General features: G+C 57.2%; 1 long non-coding RNA gene across 1 annotated transcript; it reads right to left on the reverse strand.

The window, feature by feature from the left end:
• Nucleotides 1-281: 281 nt before the first annotated feature.
• On the reverse strand, nt 282-2,892 carry LOC134471061 (uncharacterized). The gene is made up of 2 exons (XR_010040411.1): nt 1,803-2,892; nt 282-931 (listed from the first exon to the last, which is right to left on the reverse strand). It is a non-coding gene; the product is annotated as an uncharacterized LOC134471061 (long non-coding RNA).
• Nucleotides 2,893-11,424: the final 8,532 nt, after the last annotated feature.

Genomic DNA, 11,424 nt, shown 5'->3' on the forward strand with positions numbered 1-11,424 from the left:
GGGCGGGCGGAGGGACGGAGGCCTGAGCCGGGCCTCCAGCGCCCGCCTGGGCTGCAGGGCCCGGGCTCCAGTCCCCAGCCACGCCTGCCTGGCGCCCCAGGGACACAGCAGCAGCCCAAAGACCCACCTTCCGGGGGCCCGGCCAAGCTACCATCCACCCGGTGGCTGGCCAGAGGTGTGACCAGCAACCAGGTCACCTGGACAGTGAAGGGCACAGGCAGCCAGTCCGCCAGTGCATCAGCTGGATTTGCCTGGTGTCAGTTTACCAAAACAGCTCATGATTTTCCCAGTATGAGAGTCTTTATTGGAACATTTTGTATCTTAATATTTAGGGTTTTTGAGCCAGGGTCTCTCTGTGTAGTTCAAGGGTCCCACCTTGTATTCGCGGCAGTCCTGCCTCGGCCTCTCTGGTGGCGCTGAGATGACAGGTGTGCACCGCCTTGCCCAGATTCATTCCGGCTTTTTTTTTTTTTTGGTGAGACAAGGTCTTGCTCTGTGGCCCAGGACGGCCTTGAACTCAGGTCCTCCTGCCTCAGCCTCCCAGGTGCAGGGGCGATGGGCCTGCACATCCTGGCACTTTAGACATATACCCACATTTTGATCATGTCCAGCTCCCTGTTGGCCTTCCTTTGCTGCCCTCTTTTTTTTGGTATCAGAAATCGAACTCACAAGCTCACACTTGCCAGGTAGGTGCCACCACTCCTGGCTCTGGTTCTACTCTTCATGCTCCGCTGGGATGGAACCCAGCGCTTCTCATGAGCTTAGCATGTGAGGCACCCACTCGCCAGGACCCCCACGCCAACCCCACACTTGCTGTAGTAACCAGGGGCCATGGCTCGCCGCCCGCCCAGCTTGCGCTGTGGAATCCTCCCACGCGGGACCCATCTGCCCTGGGACAGGTGCGTTTCCTCCTCTGACCCTGTGAAGGCTCCTGGGTGGGGCAGATTAAAAAAAGACAAACAGGTATGCAACCAGCTGAGGTGCCATAGGCCTATCATCCTGGCACTCAGGAGGCTGAGGCAAGAGGATCTCCTTGAGTTCAAACTCAGTTACACAGTGAATTCAAGGACAGCCTGAACTACATACTGAGACTCAAAAAAAAAAAATTAGTGCAGAACCTGGAACCTGGCCGGGCTCAGTGAGACACACTTGTCATCGCAGCTGCCCGTGACGGTGCTGCAGAGAGGTCAGCAATGGGGGGTCAGCCTGGGCAACTTGGTAAGACCCTGTCTCAAAAGTACAGGTAGCTGGGGGTGTAGCTCAGTGGTGAGCGCTTGCCAAGCAAGGGTTTTGCCCTTCCCATAAAGAAAGTCTCCCCGGCCCCCCCCCCAGCAGTGTGCACCCCCGGGGAGCCAGAGCGGGTTGGGAGCTGGGGCGTCACGTGTCCCCGCGTCCCGGTACCGGCGCAGCGCTCCAGGCTCCGCTCGGTGCGGCCGCGCAGCCCGTCCCTCCGCCCTGTCACTTCGCCCCTCGGCCGGGACACTTCGGACACACCCGCCACACACACGGGGCAGTTCCTGGGGACACGTGTGGCTCCCGGCATGACGGGCAGAGGCGCCTGAGGCCACCGGGCTCGGGTGTGCAGGTGCAGGGGCCAGGGCTGCCCTGGGGCGGGGCGGTGATGCCGGGCAGGCCGAGCCACCGGGGGCTTCCTGGGAAGCGGGGCCCGCCGCGGGAGCGAAGCCTGCTGGAGCAGAAGCCGCCGGCCGCCCTCCGTGCCCTCCCCCTGCCCCCCCCGCTCCTCCCTCCCTGCCCGCCCCTCCCCCTCCTCCGCCCCGCGCGCCAGGTGTGCCGGGACGCACCTGCCCCTTAGCCAGGTGGGCGTCTGCGCAGGCGCGCCCCGCTCCGCGGTCCCGGTGCGACTCGGGAAGGAAAGTGGAAGAGGCGGCTGGGCGCGGCCTGGGTCCTGGCTCGCCCGGGAGGAGGGGGAGGGGAGGGGCGGGGCCGCGAGCACCACCCGCGCTCAAGCCCCGGGAGTCCGCGCAGGTGCGAGAGGGCGAGGGCGGGGACCTGGCCCTGCACCCCACCCCACCCGGGGCGCCCCGGGGTTCCTGGTGAGCTGGTCCGGCTCTGTGACCCGACCTGGGGGCGGTCCCGGGCTGCTGCAAACCTAAAAGACCAAAGCAAGAGGCCCACGCCTGTCACCTCAGAGCCAGCGCTGGCAGGGCTGGCAGGCCGAGGGAGGAAGCTGGCAAGTTCAAGCCCAGCCCGGGTTAGGGTGGCTGAGGGACGCCCTGTCTCAAAAGGTTAGGGGTGTAGCTCAGTGTGAAGGGCCTAATGTGGGGCAGGAGACAGGCTGGACGTTAAATATGGATGCTCCAGCAGTCCTACACTTAGGTATGTCGCCCAGAGAGAGGAAGTCACATGAGTGTGCAAAAAGCGGGCAAGCCGTGACCACAGAGACAGAACTCACCATCAAAAGATTAAAACAACCCAACCATCCACGGACATAGGGCAGGCCATTTGTGTGTGGAATATTACTCAGAAGTGAAAAGGGAAGGGATCCTGACACTGCTAAGGCATGGACAAACCGCGAGGCCACGCTGCTCAGGGAAACAAACCAGACCCAGAAGGACGCACACTGCACGGCCCCCTCGCGGGAGGCCCCTCAACTGTGAGAGCCACAGACACAGGAAGGAGGATTGTGGGTGCCCTGTGGAGATAAAGGCAGATCCCCACCTAGTAGCTGTCCTGTGTGCCCTGCCCTGTGTTCCCGCGGAAGTCAGGCTCACCTTCCTCCTGTGCCCCAGGGAGGGGAGGATGTCACTGACTAGGCTGGGAACATGGGGAGGCTCTGGGGGCAGCCCCACCTCCCACGGATGGGGGGGCAACAGTGAACCCCAGTGGCTACATCCCCCTTCTTCACCCCACATGAAGGGGCAGGAAGTGCCACCCAAGAGGTTTCCCTACGCCCCACCCCCATCCGGTCTCCCCCTCCCCCACCTTTCCCCCTGGGGCTTTACCTGAACCCCTCGTTTTGAAATAGAGTCCCAGTAAGTTGCCCAGGTGGGACATAAACTTTTTCATTCCTCCTGCCGTGCTGGGGTTTCCAGGCCACCTGGCTGAATTTATTTTTAGGGAATATTTCTGACCCCCAGAAAATGTCGGCACCCCCAGCATAACTTACTGGGTGTGAACATGGTCTCTCTTTTTTTTTTTTCTGGTTTCACTTTGTTGTTTTGTTTTGTTTGAGACAAGTTTCTTGCTGTGTAGCCCAGGCCGGCCTCCATCTCCCAGTGACTCTCCTGCCTCAGCCTCCCAGCTGAGCACTGGGCTTTGGCTGATTTAGAACCCACTCTGCCGAGGCAGCGACACTCTCCAAGGTGCACAGTGACCTTGAGGACGCCTTGCTCGGTGAGAGAGACCGCAGCATGAGCTCCACGGACAGGCAAATCCAGGGACAGGAAGTGGACTCATGGGTGCGGAGGCCCCTGAGCTGAGGGGTGGGAGCATCCAGGATGATGGGGCTGCGCAGGGCGGTGAACCATCCATCTCCCCAGGCTGCTCCCACAGCCCCACCTCTTTTTCCAGTCCGGGTTGGACCCAGGGCCTTTGCACTGAATTGCACCCTTTCGAGTTTTTATTTCCTGCTGTCCATGGACTGTCTTTAAGTCACCCACTCGCCCTAAAGCTTAAAAATGGCACCCTCCTGGCTCAGCCTCCCAGAGGGCAGGGATGACAGGTGTGCCCCACCACCCCCGGCCCTCTCCGTTTTCACACAGGCCAGCGGCCTACCCTTCCCAAACATGTTGAAATCCAACGGCTGGCAGGTTGTAATGGTGACTCCCCTGTCCTGTCTGACGAGTCCCCCAAGCACCTGGGCAGCCTTGCCCAGACTCTGTGGAGGTGCTGGAGACACAGGTGAGTGGTCCCTGTTGTCCCTGCCCTCCGTGTGGCTGCCGGTCAGGCGTGGCAGGGTAGTGTCTGTCCCCAAGGCCGGGGGTGGGGGGGACAGAGTGGCCTAGCCAACTTTCAGCAAAGACCAGAGGGTGGGGGTAGGGCGGGTGCCGGTGACACCCATTTTCCAACAAGCTGTGGTCCAGGAGACAGGCGCGGGCCTCCGGACAGCATGGGGCACAGCCTGGGGACAGCGGGGCTCCCCACCAAGCCCTGGATCCCATCCGCCTTCCTGCTGGTTTTGGGCCACAGGTCCCTGCCTGCCGCCTTAGGTGCCTGCATCCTGCTCCCTGTCAGCCCCCAACCTGCCCCTCCCATGGGGACCCCGTGGGGCTGTCCACCCGCCCACTGTCCTCTGACGCCCCAGCATCCCCGTGGAATCAGTCACGCTCTTCCCTGTCTTCAGGGGGAGCCAGGGACAGCAGAGAAGGTCTCATCTCTTGCCCAAGGTCACCCCTGGGGAGTCTGACCTTGGTCTTCCCTCCTCAGAGGTCAGGACGGGAGTGGGAGGGAGCAAGGGCCTGATGGATGCACCGGGGACAGCGGGTGACCCCAGCCAACCTGGCCCCCGACACCTGCCATCGCTGCCCCCACATGCCGGCCTCAGCCCCGAAAGTGAAACCAAAGCCCAGAGCTACAGTCCGGGGAGCGGGGCTGCCGGGGCCCACGTGGCAGCTGCCCCAGCAGGGAGGGTGGGGTCATGCTTCAAATCATGGTGATTTAAAAAAAAGGAACGAAGGGACCCAGGAGCTGCCGCCTTCTCCATCCACGCCCCAGAGCTGGGGGGGTCCTGCCCTGCAGGGCGGGGGACCCTGGGGGGGGCAGGTCTAACCTGCAGCGGGACCTCCCCCGCTGAGGGAGGAGGGACAGAGCGGTGGGTCCCGGGACCTGCGTCCCCGGTCACATGTCTTCCCCAGAAGGAGTTTGTGACTATCGCTGATGCTTGCCTTAGATAATGTGCAGAAGGGATTTTTTTGAGACAGGGTCTGGCTGTGCAGCTCAGGCCGGCCTTGAGCTCACTGTGTAGCCCAGGCTGGTCTCGAACTCACAACAATCCTCCTGCCTCAGCCTCCCGAGTGCTGGGATTATAGGTGTGCGCCACCACGCCCGGCTAATTTTTTTATCCAAATACCCGAGCCACCGTAGTTAGTTCTCTGTAGGGGCGTCCTGGGCGCTGCGAGGGCTCAGGGCAACGTCTCTGCCCCAGATGTCACCCAGTGTCCCCTGCGGGGGGCAGAATCCCCTGGGTGAAGCCCCTGCTCCTGCAGTTCCATTATAAACTGTGTCAAAAGGCAGGCACAAACAAGTGACAGGCAGGCATAACAGTTTCTGTTACCTGAGTGACAATCCTGAATCCAAGCTCCTGCCTCCCCCAGATCATCATGGTGCGAACCCCAAACAGCACAGGGGATCTAATAAGGACTCAGCCCGCTCCGTTCCCGAAATCGAAGCATAGTGGAGGGGAACCCTAAGAACAATTTATGGAGAGAGCCGGGAGGGGCCGGAGCTGGTTAACTAATGAGCCCCCTCCCCCTCCTCCTCCCCATCCTCCTCCCCTCCCCCTCCTCTTCCTCCTCCCCTCCCCCTCGCCCTCCCCCTCCCCATCCTCCTCCTCTTCCTTCTTTTTTTGAGACAGGGTCTCCCTGGGCAGTTCAGGCTGGTCTTAGGCTCACTTCGTAGCCCAGGCTGGTCTCGAACTTGCGATGATCCTCCTGCCTTAGCCTTCAGAGCACAATCTTTAATTTATTGCTTATCCTCGGGGAGCCGGGGAGGCCTGCTCTTTTTGTCCTTATCTTGAGGCCTGAGATGTGTTCTTAGCTTTGCGCTGCCTCCCGCAAGGGCCCAGCCCTGTCTGAATGCCTAGAATATTCCTACTTGACTTTACTGTCAGGTCCCAGGCCACACACGGCAGTAAGGGCACACCAAGGTCCTGACCTGTACCTGAGAGGCTGCCCAGTGCCCAGCATCAGGGACTGTGGGCCAGGAGGCTGGTGCCTGGCAGAGGCCTGCAGGAGATGTGACAGGGGGTGTGGAACCGGAGGCAGCCGTGGCCAAGGTGGGGACACCTGACTGTGGGCCAGACCAGATTCCACCTCCCACTTCCTGGTGCTCTCAGGACTGGACGTCACCCAGGGCCTCTTAGCCCCCAGGTGCAAAGGACCCAGGTGTCTACTCATCCTCCTGGAACTCAGAGGCTGCCAGGGTGCCGGCTGCCCAGGTGTTTCTCCCATGATGCTCAGGGCCTGTCCCGGGAGAGGCTGGGGATGGCCAGGAAGCACTTCGGCTGCCTGAATAGCACACTGTGCCCACCAGGGCTGATGTGTTTTAATACCTGCACACTAGCTGTAGCTGCCAGTGAACTGCTGATCTGGGTGTGGTGTCCACACCTGGAATCTCAGGACTTAGGAGGCTGAGGCAGGAGAAACCAAGTTGGAACCCAGCCTGGAGGGTAAAAAAATGATATATATATATATATATATATATATATATATTTTGTCTTTTTCGTTTTTTATTGATACCGGGGATCGAACTCACAACTGCCTGCTTGCAAGGCAGGTACTTATGCCGCTGAGCTAAATCCCCAGCCCCTAAAAATGATAGTGTTAATACATAAGCGACCAGTTCAGGCATTAAGTGGGTTCACCTATCTGCCGTCATCACCACCGTCCACCTCCAGGACTTTCTATTTCCCCACACCAAGCCTCTGTCCTGTCCCCTGCCTAGGACCACTGTCTCTGTGGCCTTGAGGACACTGGGGCCTCCTGGGAGTGAACCTTGCAGGGCGTGTCCCTCTGCGTGTGGCTCGGCTCCCTGAGCAGCACGGCCTCATGGTCTGTCCAGGCTGTAGTGGGGCTTGACTCCAGTGTATATGCCAGGCTGGCCTCCACCTCACAGTGACTCTCCTGCCTCAGCCTCCTGAGTGAATGCTTACATCATGGGCATACACGAGCAGGTCAGATTTTTTTTTTTTTTTTTTTTTTTTTTTTGAGACCAGGTCTCACTAAAGAGCCCAAACTAGGGCTCGAGCCTGTGCTCCTCCTGCGTCAGCCTCTCTGAGTGCTTGGGATTACAGGCTTGTACTGCCACGCCTGCTTTAAAATATTCAATCTTGAAAGTGCGCTATTCAACCAGGCATGGTGGTGCATGCCTGGAGGCTGACGCAGGATGGTCTCTAGGAGTTTGAGGCCAGCCCCAGCTACACAGTGAGATTAAAACCAGCCCGGACAATAAAGCAAGACCGTGTTTAAACAAAGCGCTGGGCGTGGTGGTACAGGCCTGTCATCCCAGCACTGGGGAGGCTGAGGCCGGAGGATCTCTGCAAATTCAACACCAGTTTGGGCTACAAAGTGAGTTCAAGGCCAGCCTGGACCACAGAGCGAGACCCTGCCTCAAAGAGACAAAATCAAAACTGAAACAAAACACTCTACAGTCTCGCTGTCCTAAAAGCAGCCATCATCCAGCTCTTTTCCCCACCCTGGTATCCATGATTGTGCTTCCTGGATTTCCCTGTCCCAGCAGCTTCCTGTCCCTGAAGCCCACGCCATGCGGCCTGGGCCCTGGAGGACCAGCCACGCTGTGCTGTATGTCGCAGCCTCTCCGTGACCGAGTCCACCAGGATAATAAATAAAGTCAGGGCTGAGGTGTAGCTGGGTGACAGGGCCTTGCCTAGCAGGTGTGAAGCCCTGGGTTCCATCCCGGCCCTGAATAAACAGCCAAGTGACGCCCAGGCCTTTACTGTGGCTTCCAGCCTGCTGCGGGCTGCCCCCCCCCTTTTTTAGAGGGGATTTGAACTCATGACCTTGCACTCACTAGGCCAGCACGGGAGCCACTGAACTAAATCCCCGGCCTTTTTTTCGTTTTTGAGACAAGGCTCTGCCTGGGCTGATCTTGAACTTACTGCAGGTGATTCTCCTGCCTCAGCCTCTTGGGGGTCGGGATTACAAGCGTGTGGCCCCAGGTCCCATGGAGAGCTCCAGAGTTTAGTACACCTTTGAACTATTTCTGTACCTCACTTGTTGCAGAAAATTGTTAAAAATGACACCGATTTTTGTCCATGACAAACCAGGCTCACCCTGCAGATGGCATTGTGCATCCTTTTTTTTTTTTCTTGGAATTGAACTCAGGACCTCGCATTCGGCAGGCAGGTGCTGTGCCCGAGCCCCACACGGCACTGCGCTTTGTGACTTCTCACGAGCATTTACCGGTCTGTGGATGAGTCTTGCACTCCTCCCTTTATCCAGCGGAACATCCTACCAGTCCCCTCATCACTTATAAGTAATGACTCAAATAAAATATGTGATACACATTTGGTTATTTAAACAGAAAGCTGTGTGTCAGGCCGGGGTATAGCACCCCGGGAGCGGTACCGCAGTCTCCAGGCCCTGTGTTCCCTCCCCGCACCACACTGCAAAAAATGAACAGTCAAATATCCCCCACATCCAGGTGCGGTAGCGCAGGCCTGTCAGCCCCGCGCTCAGGAGGCTGAGGCAGGAGGATCGCTGGGCTACAGGTGAGGTCAAGGCCAACCTGGACCGCAAGTGACAACCCTGTCTCAATAAATAAATAACTAAACAAACAAATCAATTTAGAGAGAGGCTGTGGAGTAAACAATTAAAAATGTGTTACCCGCATGTACCAACTCCCCACGGCGAATATAATCATTACATGCCTCATGGGCCCATAAAAATAAAAGTTAAAAAACAGAAAAATAGGGGAGGGGATATAAGTCAGTGCGTGAGGTCATGAGAACAGTCCCTGCACCAAAATAAAATAAAATAAGCTATTTATTTATTTATGTCTTTCTGAGACAGGGTCTCGCTCTGCAGTCCAGGCTGGCCTTGAGCTCACTTTGTAGCCGAGGCTGGTCTTGAACTCTCAGTGATCTTCCTGCCTCAGCCTCCCAAGTGCTGAGATTACAGGCCTGCCCCACCATGCCTGTTCTTTTTTTTTTTTCTTACAGATTAGCAGTTTCTAATATGTTTCAGGATTTGTGCAACCACACCACTATCTACTCCTCGAATATTCTGTGAATGTTCGTGCCCAGGCTTCCATGCAGATGGATGATTCCATCTTTCTCACAGAGGTCTGGGGTGTTGACTCCTAGGTGGCATGGTGACTGTGTACTTCCACAGAAGTGACACCATATTCCACCCTGGACACAGTCGTGACCCAGGTTCCACATCCTCACCAACACTGGTTATGATCTGTTTTTCTACTATAGCTGTGCTTCCTTTTTCCCTCATATATATGTTTCCAGCACCGGGGATTGAACCCAGGGCCTTTGCACTAAGCTCCATCCAATCTTTTCTGTCTCAGTCTCTCAGGATGATAAGACAGTGCACCCCAAAGCCAGCTCTACTGTGGTTTTGATTTGCATTTCCCTAATGACTAATGCCACTGAAACATCTTTTTCACAGGCTTTCCTGGCCTATATATACACATTTATTTGGAGAAATGTCTATCAATTCTCTGCCCAGCTGGGCACATGCCTGTAATCTCAACATTCAGGAGGCTGAGGCAGGAAGATTTTTGTATGTTCAAGGCCACTTTGGGCTACATAGCAAGACTCTGACTCAAAAAACCCATAAAAACAAAACAAATCCCTCACCTGCTTTCAGTTATTATCTTCTTGTTCAGTTTAAAAGTTCTTTGTACATTTTAGACACTCATCAGATACTGGCATGGCAACCCTATAATCACAGCACTCTGGGAGGCTGAGACAGGAGGATCCCAAGTTTCAGCTCAGCATGGGGAAAATTTTCAAAGGTGCTATAGCTTAGTGCTATTTTTTTATGGATTTTTTTAAATGTTAGCAAAGGTTTATTAATGGTAGAAAAAGAGACTCTGCAGAGCAAGTTTGGGCCAAGGAAAAGTAAGAAAAAAAGTACCCTTTACAGCGTTTGGGTGTGTCATCAACAAAACAACACAGTGAGAGTTTCTGGGTTTGTGAGCCAGGTTCTCAAACTAGAGGCTCTCTCCCTGCCTCAGCCTCCTCTCAGGACAGGCATTACAGGCTGCACCGCCACACCTGGCTCAATCCCATTTTGAAAACAAACAAACAAACAAAACCCTGCACAGATGCAGGAAAATATCCTGACCATCATTAGCTCGGGACCACCCATTTTATAATCACGTCGGTCGTTTACTGAGGAGTTTCCTTGTGCCCCAGCTCTGCTGTGTTAGTGTGCCCAGCTCACCATCTCTCTCTGCCCTAGGAAGTCTTCAATTTAGTCTCTTCAAAGGACTCCAGTGCTCAGAGACATGAGGTAACCTGCTCGAGGTCACACAGGAATTGTGTCTATTATACCTGAAATTTTAAAATAGTAAATACAAATGTTCTCTCTCTCTCTCTCTCTGAGGTGGGTACTGAGGTGACGCCGACGCAGTAGGGCTGGGGGCAGAGCCCTGCCTCACTCTTGCACAGGGTGGGAATGAAGGGGGACTGTGCCAGGTCCCCAGGGATCCTCTGGTACCCCTGGCGGTACCCAGCGCGCCTGTGGCCGCTGGATCCTGGCTTATGGGCCTTGGTTTCCTCGAAGGTCCGAAATGCTGCGGTGACAGAGTCCGCTGGGAACCCCGCAGACCCTCACCAACTCATTCCCTGCGGGAACCCCTCTTCTAAATCCTTTCCCATCGGGTATGTGGTAGTGGTGGCACGAGGGGGTAAACTGAGTCACAGGCAGCCCCAGTGCTGTTGAGGCGAGCTGGGACGTCTGAGGCCAAGGCCTGTACTGCTGCTACCTGCGGACCCCGTCGGGGAGGTGATCGCGGCCCGGGCCTCCTCCGACCTCCAGCTCCCAGGCCGCCGGGCCGGCCGCGCTCCGTTTGGGGAACCGCAGCTCCCTCCGCAGTACTGGGGCAAAGTCCCGGTTCCGCCCTCCTCGGACCCATGGCGCCTCCCTCCTTCCCTTCCCACCTACTCCGGGCTGGTTTCGCTGCTGCAGGTCCTGGGGCCATCACTTCCCCTCTGGGGGCCTCCCCGGGGTTCCCCTGGAAGCCAAGTGATTATTACAAAAACCAATTCAACCCGTCTGGGTGTTGAAAGGCGCTTTTTAATCTGCTGAGCAAAAAGAGCAATAAAGTCCCGTGTTGGGGTGTATGGGGGGGGTACCCCGAAGTCACAGAGCAGACCCAGGTCCATTTCCCGCCAGCCGCGGCTCTAGGGCCTCCGCAGAAGACTGTGGCGTTCACAATAATACTGACAAATAAATACAGTGACAAGAGGATTAGAGGTTCCCCGGAGGCGAGCGGATCTCCTCGAACGGTGACAGCCAGAGTAAGCGCCCGAGGAAGGGACTGAGCCAGCGGCCGGCAGCCTGCTGCATCAGAGCGCGGACGGGGGGGAAACTGAGGCAGGTCTCCGTCTCCCCACCGCGCGCCCGCCGCCGTCCCTCGCACCCGCCGGCCCCGGGCGAGGCACCTACTGTGCGCGCCGAGCAGCCGGCCGGCCGGCACGCCGTCCCACCACTTGTCCCCTCCTCTCCTTCCTCCTCCTGCAACGCCGGACCTCTCCCACGACCAGGGAGG

Source organism: Cavia porcellus, unplaced genomic scaffold (assembly GCF_034190915.1).
Source record: "Cavia porcellus strain 051 isolate PalLab524CR breed Dunkin Hartley unplaced genomic scaffold, mCavPor4.1 scaffold_17, whole genome shotgun sequence".
NCBI classification, from domain to species: Eukaryota; Metazoa; Chordata; class Mammalia; order Rodentia; family Caviidae; genus Cavia; species Cavia porcellus.